The sequence below is a fragment of the Grampus griseus genome, assembly GCF_964374135.1.
Source record: "Grampus griseus genome assembly, chromosome: 21".
In the NCBI taxonomy this organism is placed as follows: domain Eukaryota; kingdom Metazoa; phylum Chordata; class Mammalia; order Artiodactyla; family Delphinidae; genus Grampus; species Grampus griseus.
Window position 1 is genome coordinate 14,309,563 of NC_139015.1, and position 15,897 is coordinate 14,325,459.

General features: G+C 45.0%; 1 protein-coding gene across 1 annotated transcript in view; it reads right to left on the reverse strand.

Moving 5' to 3' along the window:
* Positions 1-14,738, reverse strand: part of FAT1 (FAT atypical cadherin 1) — a 119,760-nt gene extending 105,022 nt beyond the window's left edge. The window contains exon 1 of the mRNA XM_082680545.1: positions 14,691-14,738. The gene's annotated coding sequence lies outside the window, so the exon portion shown is untranslated. The remainder of the gene's footprint in view (positions 1-14,690) is intronic.
* Positions 14,739-15,897: the final 1,159 nt, after the last annotated feature.

Consider the following 15,897-nt stretch of genomic DNA (forward strand, 5'->3'; position numbering starts at 1 on the left):
AGTATTTTCCATCTATACAGAATATGAACAAATGCAATAGTTTTCCAATATAAGTATCAATACTGCTAATATTTCTAGAATTACTAAGTTTAAGAACAATTTTTTTTATTTTAATGACTCAAAGAATCCTAAAGAGCATCAAATGAAGGTCTTCCAGCTGCAACAACTACATTGTATTCCTGCACTTCAACCTTCAAGGCAAGTATAAGCCACTGCTAAAAAAGGGAGTGAACATTGTTTCCATTTACTTGTATATAATAAATGAAGTGCTCGAACGCTCACAGACTTGATGCTACTACAGTATCCTGAGCATGGGATGCTTCGGACAGCTAACAACCAAAAAAACTCTCAACAGTGGTTTTATATAACCTCCCATAATGATAGCTTGTAATCTCATCTAGAAATTTATCCTGAAATTATATTATTTCTTTATAAGAATGATTAAGTTGACTCCCTACATAATATAAGGGTTTACTGTCTCATTTAGCACTGTATTAACTATTTAAAGGTATTAAAATAAATATATCACCAAGTTTAATACTGAAGTCATTTCTGAACCAACAAACTGAGCCCCAGTCAGTTTACAAAAGGCAAGAGCTTGATGTCAAACAGAACTTGCCCTCCCTAAACCAGGGACACAAATCTTGGCAACATCACTGCTGTATCACCACTGCTGCCAACAGCCAGTGCACAGAGGGTCCGCTGTCTTCGGGGTACTGAACAACCCGTCACCCAAACACAAGACACACACGCACAAAGCTAAATCATCTAAGCAAACATGCGTAGAGGGGCCCAATCAACGCAGCAAGGTGGAAGGCACTGCAGGGAGGTCCAAGGGTGAGGTGGGCGGAAAGAGGACATGTGAGAAAGGGGTACCCTGAACCAGTGGGAAGGCAGGCAGTTCACTGGGCTGAGGCCTGGCGGGGGAGGACAATTGCTTTCAGAGCAGCTGTTCCCCTAAATGCCAACGTAATTCACCTCGTAAATGAACGGAGCTTCACAAACGTCCGAGAATGGTCAGAAGAGGACAGCGCTGCAGCCTTGGCAAAGGACCCCTCAGATGAATATTCGGGAAACGGGACTGCTCCCCAAGGTAAGAGAAACAGCAGACTGAAGGGCTGGCCAAACAGCCAGGGGAAATTAGCATGGCAACTTTAATTTATAGTATCTTAACTCAGCCAACTGCCAACTTTGCCCCATTAATCATTTCATTAAGGAAAAAAAGAAAAAACCTGATATGCTGAAGGCAATGAGAAGCTTAATTGGTACTGAATCCTGTCCAAGTCGGGCACCCTAACTTGTGCTTTAGCAACCATGATTTCTCAGCAGATAAAGTCAGAAAATGAAACAGAATTTTTGGCCTCTAGAACAACAATTAAGATTTAAACAGAATAAGAAGACAATCTTTTCCCAAAACTATCTCTTAATTTGGTCAACAGTTTTAATACTCAGGGAAATTTGAGGATTATGTAACAAACCGATAATTTTATCAAAACAAGTGAAAACTGATTCATGATTGAATTCAACCTACAGGTATTAAGAACCTGCTAGCAGACAGACTGTGCTAGGTACATGGAGTTAAAGACTATTTTAAAAGGCAAAGATCCTGGTACTGAAGCATTTACAAACCAGGGATAAAACGCAAAGAAAATGTCTTAAAGAAGCATTGAAAAGATGATGTTGCACAAGCACTTTCTGTTTTAGGAAACATAATGTTACTAGTATCCAGTTTACAACAAAGTATTAAACCAGGATTCTATTGCAAGCAATTAAAATATTTTTGCTTAATTCTACATATAAAATATTATGCAGTAATTAAAAAAATAAGACAGCACTCTATACACTGACATGTAAAGATGTCCAGATACATTAAGTGGAAAAACTAAACTGATCCCATTTATGTTTGCAAAAAGGGAGGGGAGATAAATTATATGCATAGTTCATGGATGTGCTTAAAAATGAACCAAAAAATTCTGGACAGATAAGAAGTAAACTGTTAATGGTGGTAACTTCTGAAGGACAGGCAGCTGGGGGAATGTTCACATTTTCACTTTTCTCTACTATTTGAATTTTTAGTATATATATATATATATGTTATCTTTATCATTAATTCACTTCTTTAGTCATTTGATTCATTCATCACCCATTTAATGAGAGCCTACCACAGGTCAGGAACAGTTCTACATGCTGGGAATACAAAAGTGAACCAAACTACTAACAAATCCTCATGGAAGATACATTTCCTGGTGAGAGACAAGGAAACAAAGAGTCTATCAGATGCTGATGATTAGTGCTAAGGAGAAAAATAAAGCAGAAAGAAATGGAGACTGCAGCCAGAAACATGGAGGGAAAGAGAGGCCCCGAAAAAGGACAAGAGTTTCTCAATGTCAAAACTATTGACATTTGGGGCAGATGATTCTTGGCCGGGGGAAGGGGTGTGTACGCTGGAGAGCTGTCCTAGGCATCATTTAGTATTATTCCTGGTCTCCACCCAACTAAAGGCCTGCAGCCTCTCTTCCCCCCAACCCCAACTAAAAATGTCTCCAGACAGTACAAATGGCCCCTGAAGCTCAGTCATCTCCAGTAGAGAAGTACTAGTTAGAGGCGCCACAAGGAGAAAGACCGTGGTGGCCTGGCACAGTGGGTGAGCGGAGAGCAATAAAGGAGATCCTTTTTTAGATAAGCTTTTCATTTTAAAATTATTCTAGAGTTTCAGAAAAATTACAAAGACAGTTTCCCCTACTGTTAACATCTCACCTTACTATGGTACATTTGTCACAACTAATGAAATAATATAGATACACTGTAATTCACTAAGTCCCAATGCCCTTTTCCCGTCCCAGGATACCAGCCAAGACAACCGCATTACATTCAGTCATCGTATTCTCTTAGGCTCCTCTGGACTGTAACAGTTTCTCTGATTTGTCTTGTTTTCAATAACCCTGACAGTTTTGAGAAGTACTGGTCAGGTATTTTGCAGAACGTCCCTCCACTGGAATTTGTCTGATGTTTTTCCGCATGATTAGACTGGGGCTATGCGTTGAGGGGAGGAAGAGAACGGGGTAAAGTGCCATTTTCATCACATCACATCGATGCTGATGCTGACCCTGTTCACTGGGCTGAAGCAGCGCTTGTCGGGTTTCTCTGCAGCAGGATACTTGCTGCCCCCTTCCCCTACTGTGCCCTTTGGAAGGAAGTCGCTACGTGCAGTCCACACTTAGGGGTGGAGAGTTATGTTACATAAATCGTTTAGAGTTCTTCTCTAAGGGAGATTTGTCTATTCTCTCCTAATGTCTTTATCATTTGTTTTCATCAGTATGGCCTCATGGATGAAGGGTGCAGGACGTCGGATGTTCCTACAAATAAAACAAGAACAGGGGAGTGACATGCTCGAACCTAAAGTGAAAGAGCTGCTCTGGTACCTGGGTGGACAAGAGAAGGGAGGGCAGCCAGGGCAAAAGCTGGAGGGAGACCAATTAGAAGGTACTGCAACAGCACGGGTGGGAGACTGCGGTGGCTCAGCCTCAATGGTCCTCGTGGGGGTGGGGAGAAGGGTGACATTTTGGATCTACTCCAGGACCAGCTGATGAACTGGAGGGCAGAGGCGGAAGGAGAGAAAGAGAGAGGCATCAAAGAAGATTCCAGAGGTCACGTGCTGAGCAAGAACTGAGCGGTCAGGTACAAGAGAGGGAAGCCTGCACTGAGGGAGGAACGGATTTTAGGGAGTATGATCGAGGGTTCAGCTTTAGACATGTTAAGGTAGAAATGCCAAGTAATGACTTCAAGCGAGCAGTTAGATGTGTGGGAAAGGTTCACCGTGGAGTGAGAAACTTGAGAGTTGTGAGAATATGGAAGACGCTACATTTAAAACCACAGAACTAAATGATCACCCACAGAGAGAGCACAGAGACAAGAAACAAAAACCAAGGACAGAGACGTGCTACTCCCCAAGATCTAGAAGACAGAAGACGAGAGGAACCAGCAAGGGAGACAAAGCAGCCACTGGAGCAGAAGCAAGTAACAGTGGTGTGACAATGACAATGGTAAGCAAACCAATCTTTCTGAACATTTGAAGCCTAACATGAGACCTTGAAAATGACCCATTAATACTGGCTGGTGCCATGCTACTCCCACCACCGCTGGTGCCCTGGGCATGCTCTTCACCCCCAGGGCACAAGGAGAAGGCTCAACATGCCAAACCACTGCAGCTGTTCCCTCCCCATGGCATCTCGAGGATCCCTCAGCAGCACCTGCAGCCTTTGCCACCACCCACTTCTCTCTCACAGCTGGATTCCCAAACACCTGGCTCACCCTTCACAACTCACCCACCACGCACGGTTCTTCTCACGGGACACATCACAGCTGGAATAAACTTTTTCGACCACATTCATAACTGAGACCTCTTAAAACCCTGAATTTACTCTGCAAACTTGGCTAACAGAATGCCGTTGTAATTAAATTATTAAATGCAAGTCTTTTGATCAGAAAAAAATTCCACTTTCTAGGAGATCCTGTTAACTTTACAGTAATTTACCCGAGAACTGTGAACTCACGTTTCACCTTAGAATGCCAGAAAAATTATGGCTGTTACTCTATGCAAAACAAACAGTAAAGCAGGGGAAACACACACACACACACACAAATCCTAAAAAGGTACTAATACCATTTCATCTAAAAAAGTACATTATTACCTAGTGCTCACGCTTATGAAAATTAAACTCTAAAAATCATTTTACCCAAAGGCTACACTTTGATATTTAGAGGGTGATCACACTACTTGAACTTACAGTAATCCAGGATTTCTTCTGTGCATTTTCCAAAGTGAAAACAAAGAATGTTTACTTAGTTCAGTCTTTAGGGAAAAGGGCCTCAGGTCCAAAGCTTAAATATCTTTAGTACAGATTTCTGAAACTCCATAAATAAGAGAGAAAGATCATTTTTCTGGTAGAAGTCAGATATTAATATGCTCATGTTTCTTCATTTGCGAGACTTTCATGTAAAGTGTTCCAATCTGTGACCGCACAGGCTTCACACAACAGAACACAGTCCCGTGCTGAGAACACAGCTGCATAAGTTCAAACATTTAGATCTAAAGCTGACGGTTCGGATGTTTCAGATGCTTGAGACAGGGCGTTAGGTGGGACACTGCGTTACACAATGCATACATTCTGTTAAATGTATGTTTATTATTTAGAGTCGCAACTCTTACACACGCCATTAGTCATTCCAGCTCTCTACCCAAGAGGGAAACAGTATCAGACTCTCCATGCCACATATGATAATAAAAATACACAAAAATATTCAAGTATTTTGTATTTTCCCTCACCATACTCCCATTTTGTATCCACATCAGTGAGAGCGTCACTAGAATTGAACTTATTACTGAAATTTAGAGCTTAATGTTCGGTTTGAATAGCGTCACATTTTAAAAGTACTTTCTAGAGATGTCTAAATCGTGAGGGAGATGACTATGTTTCCAAAGAGAATTGTCACAAAGTTGTTAAAAGACAATATGAAATGTAAATGGCTCCTGCTTTTTAAAAATATTGTATATTAAATAAACGTTTAATGACCTCTAAAATCACTTAACAGGAGTCAAAAAAGAGTACTGTGTCTGTCTTAGAAAGCCTGCTTGTTACTCAGCTATAACCAATTCACAGCTTCCAGGTGACATTTACCACAGAAAAACCCCCTGCATTTCTCTAATAAATTATAATAGCCATAGACAGTACTTTTAAAAGCGTTCATTCTTAACACTGAAAAATTAATGGGTAGATCTTGTTTATTTCTGGGTACATACTAAATCTCTTTAAGCCATCTTAATACATTTTTTCAGTAAAAATGGGGGTGGGTGGCACTATGAACCCAGAATTGAACAGCAGGCTCAGGCTTGGTATCTATCACTTAACTGCTTCTGCTAACTCTGTATGTTGTTAGCTTTGATTGGAGCTGCAGTAAGTCTGATTACTCCAGCAATGACTTAATTTAAATACTGCCTTCAAATGATCAACAACTGATTCCCATTTAACTGAGAACAGTCTTCAAGCTATTCATACTGACAGTACACACTGCAAATCCCTCTCCTCGGCACATAATTCTTTTCCAGAACCTAAAAGCTTCAGCATTAACATGATTTAATCAATTCGAAATAATTTTTTGGAAGTTTTCTTGCCCTTAAGTTAAACAGACTTCCTAATTTTTAAATAGCCTCCGTATAAACTCTAGTATGTAATTTACCTACTCAATGAACCTATAAAACTGGCCTGTGGGTAGTCTGAAGAGGACTGTTTCTAGTTGTTGTTTTATTGTGACATAAAAGACAAGACCAACAAACAAGGGCTATGTGTACATTTCTGGCTAGACTAGGCATCCCTGTGCTAGTCTCTCCTCTTTCAGCGCTCCAAAACATGACCACTCTCCGTTATTACCCATCCCGCCAACCACTTTCTCCTCACCCACACTCCAGGGCAAACTTTGCCCACAGAGAAGCTCAATAAACAGACTGTTTACCCTCTTGTGATATAAGAGCATTTCACCTAATATATTTTTCTCTGCAAATAGAAATCATTTAAATGATGTTTTGGCAGTCATTAATACTGGCCACTCTTCCACTCCCAAAGTAGTACAGTTTTCATTACGGATCAAATTATGATGCTCCCTTTTGTATTTAGGTACAAACCTCGGCCTTTCACTAAATACGGGATCAGGCAAGTGAACGTTCCATGTATAGTAAGTACGTGGAAGTCGTGGTAGAGACTCCCCCCACTTCCTCTCCTTAAAATGTTCTCTTCCCCTCCTCTCTTTTCCTCCCACATCTCCGAGGAGATGCGAACCACCCAAGCTACAAATAAAGACATCCTTGATGCCATAAAACCGTGCCTCTCCTGCAGCTCTTCCCTAAATTGTCCCTCACACTCAAGTGCCCCGCCGCTGCCGCCGCTGCAGCTGCCTTCAGCACTCCACAAATACACACAGGTTCTTTCCCCCTGAAAATAGCTTTCATTCAAACCTGCACTTCCTTCAAGCCAAGAGCCTATTTCTCACCTTCTTATGTTTGCAAAGAGTAGTTTCTCAGTGCTACCTTGACTTCCTTAGAACTCCCTCCACTAAAGACATTGTTGTTTCTACCCTCAACTGTTCCACGTGACCTCAGATCCACCCAGGCAACAGAAGCAGCTTCTTCTGGTGTCAAAGGCTAACGTCAAAATTAATGCCCTTTTCTCAGTACTCATCCTCCCTGACAATCTCCGATTTGACACTACTCACCCTCCTCCCCCGTATGTGTCCTTCATACTGTCACAAACTGCCTAAAACAAAGAGGTGATCCATACAGAACGCGTAAAGGATGGACAGCACTAAACTTTCCTGATTCTCTCCAATACCCTTTTATAAGCTACACCAACCCTTTCACTTTTCAGTTCGTCACTACAAATTTCTTTCAACTCTTTTCACACACACATATTGTTACCCTTAAAGACATCATCCCCTCTGCCCTTATCATAAAGGATCACCGCAGAAGCCTGCATTCCACCCTAACCTCCAACAAGTGCCATGGAACAACTTCCCCCACCCCGGGGATATCTTCAGACTTAAGTTATACAGTGTCTTCAGCCACTTCCCACTGCAAAATAATAGCTATTCCACTGAAAATAGAGTAATTTCCTACGTCCTTCAAGAGTTTCACCACTTTCCAAATCACCAAGTTTGCAATCTAAGAAATCAAATTAAAAAAAGCAGCTGGAAGTCATAAAACCTGTGATCTAGCCCAGGCTTTGTCACTAATCATCTATGTGACTTCAAGGGAGTTAATTAATCCTTGGATTCCATTTCTTTATTTGAAAAACTAGAGACTGGACTAAAATCTTTACAGCTTTCTACCCTCCACAGGTACACATTCTTTCCCCACCTCCTTTTTCTCTCTTTGTACACACACACACACTCCAGAAATTCAGGATTTCTATGACTTTTTATCTTAACTGTCAAACCTCCATATCTTAAGTCATCTAGACTTGACATTTTTTTTATTTCTCAATTTCTCAAAACTGTGCTTCTTCCATTTCTGCTGCTGCCACTTGGTTCATATTTGTATTTGTTCAGGCACAGCAATGTGAACCGCCTTTTGGTATTCCTGCTTTCTTGCCCCCATACTATTTAGCCCACATACTGCAATGAAATTAGTCTCATTAAAACTTCTTTGTAATGTCACTCCATAGTTTGAAATATTCAGTGTTTCCCCTTATCCTTCGGATTAAGTACATCCTTCTTAATCTTGTATTAAAGATCTCTGACAATCTGACCTCTACCTACTTTCCCAATTTAATCTCCCATATTACTTGTTTCAAACCAAAAAGGTGTCCTTCCCACAGTCTTGAAACCACCAAGCTGTCCTGAGCCCATGACACCACCTAGTGGCGGAGGCTCTAAACTTGCAGCATCGCCACCTTTCTCTTCGAAAAGACAACACAAACATGGCAATTTTATTTTTTCCTGCCCTTTACTCATCACACACAGTTTCGTTATTTCCACCTTTCTCTTCAACATTTCTTTCTTTCCTCTCTTCTTAACCTCCATAAAAGTTATCTTCTCTATCTTTATAAGCCAAGGTGAGCCCAGGTCATAGATTTTCTGTTTTCCCTACGCAAAGAAAAAAAGGCAAGCCATAAGAAACATGAAAGAAGGATTAAAGAAACACTGATGATAAACCAACCAACCCTTTTCCGAAAGATAACATGGTGTGCTCAGGTCTTTTTTCTCACCATTCATCAAACCACAAATCAAGTCACAACACCAAGGGTTTCTACAACTTGCTTTACGTGTATTTCCTCTCCGTGAATCACTGCCTCCAGATTCACTCTTCCCCCAGACCTCACCCTATCCTAATATCCACCTAGCTCACTGAGGTGCTATGATGAACTACCCTGACCCAGATGGGTCTCTCTTACCACACTGGAGATAACTGTTTATTTGTCCTTCTCCCCTGCTGGACTGTAAGCTTCTTGAGAGCAGGAAGCCTGCTTTGTTCACCACTGTTTATTGCATCTGACCCAGTGTTCGGCACAGAGGAGATCCACAGTTGTTGGGTGCATGAATGGACAGATAGATGAGGATTAGCAATGGAGAACGGAAGGCAGGACTGATGGGTGGGAGGGGGTGGGGGATAAGGAGGGATAACATGGGAAAACAATACATCCATCGTTGTAAACTTAACAAAAAATCCAGGCGCAACCACTAGGCCAGTAACAACACTGCCGATGGGTGCCCTGCAGAAGGCTCTAATTTCCAGCAGCTCAAAAAGAGGTCATCAACCACCTCAAAATACTTCCAAAGTGGCTACAGGCGATGCCAGATCAGCGTCCCTACTACAGAGCTTACTATGAAGCTTTATGCTTGAATATTCTACAAAGATAAGAATTAAATAATTACCGATTTTCCTAAGTGGTCTATAGAAGACATTTAATTATAGATTTATCTCCACATAAATAATAAACCTTTGGAATTAAGCAAGAATTTTGGCAATATATTTAAATCTGGGACTTAAGGAAAAGAAAGATCATTTTTTAAAAAAACTTTATTATGTGAAATATACAGATGCCTCATCTGACTGAATACATTTTTGAAATAAAAAGTTCCTCCCAGACCTGAGGAGAGAAAAAAATGCAACTTTCTGATCTTGGTTAAATGAATTGCCTGCATCGCTCATTTCAAAAACTCCTTACCAGTGCCTAAGGACAAACTAACACTTGCAAATTAAACAATTAGGTGAGACAAAAAGACACAGTTTGGCTTCATCAACTATATAATTTGGTCAAAAGAAAGCTTACCTGCTGCAGTTTCCCACTCATAAAGATTAAACAGACACCTGGCCTTATGGCTTCCTGCTATTAAATCAAGTCCTTTAGGCCACAAATTAGGCCATGGAGACAACATTTAATGCAACAATAATGCATTGAATTTGATTTAGTTTACTGAGTCTATGTAAAATCTGCAAAACTTGGGTGGAAAACAGGTGGCAGTAGACTTGTTAAAGGAGTTAAAATAATCTGTAACATCCCTTTCACTTCTAGCGTTCAAAGAAATGACTACTTCGGAGACAACTTGAGAGCTAAGCCTAAAGACATACACTAGGAAGGCATGGGATCGGGGGAAGAAAACAGTAGTAGTTTGCATATAATTTTTAGATTCCTCTTTTGGCACCTGACCATAACATGGATTTAAATGGTCTACTAACATGGTGCAAAACCACTAGGTGTACTTCTAGTGACTAATTAAAAGATACAAATGAATAGATATGCAGGTGGCCTGAAAGATTTTTATGAAGTCCTCTAAGAATTTCACTTCCTTTCAGAGTGACAAAGAATTTAGTTCATTTAAGATATTCATTTTTCAAGTAATGGGTACACAAATGCACACTTTATTCAAATCAAACCCTACTATGAACGTGTTAAATGCCATGTTTGACATAATTGAGTTATATTCATCGTTGTTTTTAAAAATTATGTAATGTTTTAAGCACTTTTACACCCATCTTAAAGCTTAAGTATATAGAAAAGAAAGGGGGATAATAATTCCACTTGTGGAACCAGAGAGCTGTCCTAAAACACAAAGCCAAACATCAGAATTAACCTATATACCTGGAGAAACACACTCTATGAGTAACTGCAGTAACTCGATGTGCTGGATAACCACAACGCTAAGAGTAATATGAAAAAAACATCACCATCACCTAGTTTTAACACGTGCAGCTATCTTAAACTATTGAAACCTATCTCTGAATGTATGACGCCTCAAGAATCTGCTTTTGTGAAAGATACATAAATAACTGAAGATCATTTGCCTGTTAAATCTTCCGATTTCAGTCACTGTAAATAGGAGTTGCTTAACAAAAGCTATTTAATGAAATCATAGTTCAGACACGTGAAGGAAAAAAAAAACCTCTAACTGCACAGAAAATATTTATGAGTTTACTTTCCTAACGCATACAATTGCGTCCTTGTTTTCAAAGTCCCGCAATTCACATCAGTGGGAACAAAAAAATTCTTAGAGACAACAGAAAGTTAACTTCCTAGAGGAAAGCACTTAGAGAAAGAAAAAGCACTGAAGAACCAGAATCTCTTTAAAAAAAAAAAAGATCTTAGAAGTTTCTCTTCCAAAAAAGAAACAAACGGATAGCACAGTTGCAAGTGTTTAGCCCCGATATTTATCACTCACCTATGCTTAACTACATTCAACCAGTTACAACTCAAACCTCAGGACAGCACTCCTTCAGGGTACAAAATATCTAAAAGAACTCGGTGACTCCATTTCAAAGATCCCATCCCTTAGCAGCTGGCCTCTCCTTTCATCACACCAACGCTGTGAATATCTCACAAATCGCAAGAAATTAGCCGCGGAGCGAGATCAGATAAGTCTTTAACAGGCACGCGTGTTACCAGAGAGAAGAAAGTGGAACGTGCGTGTGAAGTTTCCGAGCTCCGGGCGAGGCGGAAGTTCTCGCCCAGAGGCCGCCGGGAACCCCGCGCCGCGGCTGCCGCTTTGATTTCCAGCAATGGCTCCGGGGCCAGAGCCGGTGCAGCCGGGGCCGCTGCCAGCTCGCAGCAGCAGTCGGGTAGGTAATTACCATTCGGGTCACGTCGCGCCTTAACCGCTCCCGCCCATCCGCCTCCGCCCACCCACCCGAATCCAGGGCCTGCCCTGAACTTTCCAAGTGGGCAGGGGCCTCGGCACCACCACCGTCCGGCGGGTCTCTTTCTTTCCATCCCGTCCCCAGAGCGCCGGGGGGCGCTCGGTCCTGGGCTGGACAGTGAGAGGCAAGCTCCCAACGAGCCGGAAGCCCGCCACCCGGCAGCAGCAAGTTGCTCGTCCCGCGGGCACATACGGCTTCGGCCCGGTCGCGCAATGGCACCGAGTGCGCCGCTGCGCCCCTCGCCCACCGCCCTCAAGCCCCAACTGGTTTCCTTCAAACTTACAGCAAAGTTAGCCCGAAGCGGCGGCGGCGCTCTCGGGGGCGCGCACCTCGCCGCCTCAGCGCGCCCCCGAGCAGGGTCCGGGTCGGTCCGGGGCCTCACTGGCTCCGCAGGGCCGCATGGTATCTGCGGCCCGCCCCCGCTTTCCTTGCGCCCCGCTCTGAGGCAGAGCCCCGCCACCCGCGAGCCCCACTCCGAGCCCGGCCGGTGCAACCCCGGCGTCTCACGCACCCGGCGCTTCACGCACCCGGCGCGGGATATATCCCTCCGCTCGCAGCCACGCCCGCTCGCGCCGGCGCTCTTTTCTCCCGCGCAGAAACTCGACCCGACTTTTCCTGGCAGCCGGAATCCCAGTCCGCCGGGCCGGGTTACGACGCCCCACCAAGGGTCAGGGATCTCCCAGCAGCTACAGCAGCTAACTCCTTTCCAGGAGACCAGCGAGTGCCCAGGATGACCTAGCGACGCCGCGAGGAACAGATTGGGGCTCGCTCTAGTGCCGAGGTTAGTTATGGCCAGCACACAGATTTGTGCAGGTAATTAACAGGGAATGCTCCCTACTAGGAAAGGGGGAACATTAACTTAGCTTAAAAAAAAAAAAAGAAAAAAAAAGAGCGAAGGACTAAAGAAAAAGCTTCCCACGCCTCCTACTTTAGATTCACGGGAACCTTCAGGGAATTCCTAAATCTGAATTTGAATGCCTTGGCTGTAGGTCTGCAATTGCTTGGTGGAATAAAATCTTCCAAAAGGTCTCAAAAGGAATGCAGTTAGATCGGAACCTACTTCCTTTTTCAATCTACAGTACACTAAAATCCCGGGAAAGTGAAAACGCTTCCTTCGCGACCTCTTTGCGCAGAGCTGGTTAGACCCCGGAACCTCTCCAGCCGTGGTTACGAACCCCAACGCCGGCCTCCGCCGGCGGACACCCCCGACTCCCAGGTCTGCGGGACAAAAGGCAGCGGTGCCGTCTCGTGCGCTTTCCCACGCGGTAAGTACACCCCGCAGGCTGTGAACGCAGTCTGACGTGAAACTACAAGTTCCGCAGGGAGAAGGGGAAACCCCGGGCGTCCAGACGGCCCATTCGGGGAACTCCCCCCACACCGGAGCGCGCAGTCCGGGCATCGCGGGGCTGTGAGCCGGTCCTCAACGCGGGCAGAGCTCCAGGCGCCGGCTCAGCGCAGCCCGGAGTGCTCCCGGGCGCTGGGAAACAGCCGGGAGAAGAGGGCGGCCTTGACCTCGGAAAGTTTGTGCAGCTCGAATACGTTAACGCTGTGAGGACAAAGAGAGATGATTTCCCTGGAACCGGTGGAGGGGGCTGCTGGAAGAACTACGAGGCAAATGGGGGTAAGGGAGTCTAGGGTTAAGGAGAGAATTTCTCTATTTCAAAGTTAATGCAGTCTCCTCTTATGCCATCTCAAAGAAGGTGATGGGGGGGAATGTGTCTAGAAGGTCATGGCTGGGAAGGAAGAATAATGCCTGCAGAATGAGTGTGCTGATTCGTAGCACTAAGAGTATGTGGTGTATTCCCTGCGCGTTATTTAGAATACACAGAAATTCACACACCCAGCAAACATCATCATTTAAACACTTGGCCACGGCAAAGCGCTCCTGGAGTTACAGGTCAGTTTCATACATGGAACACCTCGAAAGTAGGTTACCTGGTCTCCAAGCTCAACTCGTTTGTGCCCGTTTTCGAATTCTAACTCTAAACAAAACACAATCACACACGAACGCCAACAGTTTGTTGGGGCGGGGGAGGAGAAGAACAGTAAAAGGTAAAAAGACACCATCCCATAACGTAAAATCACAAGATTTTTAAAACGACACAAAAGAATTCCTGGAGAAAATTACCATTCACTAATAACTAATAACCCTTACTTGGACTAAAACATCTGTTTGGGAATCCCGGTTTGCCAGGTCCACTGAAAACCTAATTGCCTGAAAGAAGTTGCACTTCGTCGCCAGAGGAACAGCCGAGAGCCAGAGATCGAGATTTCAGAGTCCGGTGCTGCCACGTTTTTACTGATCCTTTAGCCCCAACGGAACGAAACAGAGGTGCCTTTTTGCTACCAGCTAATTACCTTCACATGAACAAGAAATGTAGTACAAGCTCCACGTTTGTCCTCTCAATAGTCGATCCTCCCTAACCCAGTACCCAAAGGCTCTAGAAAATGAGGGGGATGGGTTCCCGAAAACAAAAAAAGCTTTCCGCCAGCACTGCCTCTGCATCCAGTCCACCCAAGCTGGTATTTGTATATTAGCTATAGAATGGGCCGGAGTGGGTGGTAAGTGAAGGCTAGGGTGACGGCGACGGACCTCACGTCCACGTCCCAAGAGCGCCCGGCAGGTCCAAGTTCGCGGTCCGTGCGGAGAGCGCGCGCTTTGCCGGGTGCCCGGACTAGAGGGCGCTGCGCCACTGCAGATCACGCGGCACCCAATGCGCCCTCCCTGGGCACCATTTCTATAATAAGTTACATTTGAAATAATGCACAAACAGCATAGCTTTTCAAGTTCTTTTGAACAGTGCTTTGTAAGTATTTTATGAATTCCAAAACCTATGCATACTGATCTTTCATTCCCGAGTCAAGCACAGCCAGGGCGGGTGTGCAGCTCGCCGAGCGGAAAGCCGGTAGGATGCACACGCTTCCCTGTACTAGTCAAACACCCCACGCAATTTCATTAACGTTTAAACTTAAATACGGAAAGACTTGCACTCAAGAAAGAACTCACCCGTCCAGCCGAGTCCTCGGTGTTCTGCTTTAAAGTCCCGGCAGGTCCGTAATCGCCACGCGATTTGGATATTTGTTACAAGCCGTGTATGAAGTACCAACTTTGCTTCCCTCGGATCTTCAGCATGTCGCCAACGAGAGTGCGATCCGCCCGCGCCGCCCAGGTGGCCGCATCTCCGGAGGCTTCCGTCCTGGGGGAAACTTGAGCAGCAAAAGGAGGCGAAATGAGAGTGCGCGAGGGCTAGAGAGAGGGCCGAAAAGAAACCAAGTTTGTCAGGACATGTCCGGGCAGCGAGCCGCCGAGTTTAGGAGTTGCGGCCGGGAGCTGCGGCGGATCACTGCCTCTTTCCCCACTCCCTCCCGCCTGGAGGAGGTGGGGGAGGGGAGGTGACGTCAGCGCCCCGCCTAGCCCCCAGCCCCGCCGCCTGGACGGGATTCTCCCGCGGGGTCCGCCTCCTGGACAGTAGCGGCCGCGAGCTCGGAAGCTCGGCCGGCTCTCCTGCCGCAGCGGTCTCTGCGGCCGCTGCGGTCCCGACAGTGAAGCGTCTGCCCCTCTCCACCCCGCCGCGTCTCCCGGGCTCCGCCAAGCGCCGGCGTTCCTCGCACTCGGCGCCGGGGCGGCCCCGCGGCGCGCACCTCTCCGGCTGGCTTTCTCGCAAGCCCCACTCCGGCCGCGTTTCCCACGCCTCGAACTGCAGGTGATGCTCTTCCTCTTCTGCAGCTGAAATTCGTCGCGACGTGTCGCCTGCCGGGTTGTTGCAGGGCGGAAGCACGAACAGTCTCTGCGGACTAGCCTGGACGACTTGTACTTTGTAGCCCTCCAACTTTAGGATGTGATCTATTTTAAATACTTCTCGTGCTCTAGCGCTGTTTGTGGTCTTTGTGTTGAAAATCACGGAGCCATATTTTAATGTTCAAATCCTCTCCAAAAGCGCCTACGTTTTTAGACCGTACTCTGAAGCGTACAAGGATCCAAGGGGTGGAGGGAGAGGTGGAGGAGGAGCCAGTTTCTAATGTTTCCTACAAGTCATCCGTAGTGATGGGGGCCAGTACACAAATCAGTCGGCTACTCGTGCTGTAGACTAAGACAGATGCAAACGCTGTTGAAGTGGAATTTGTAAGTGAATACGTCCTTTCTACGTAAGCGTCCGGACTCCAGGAAAAAATTTGCTCTGGAATATATATATATTTTTAACGCCGCTAAAATA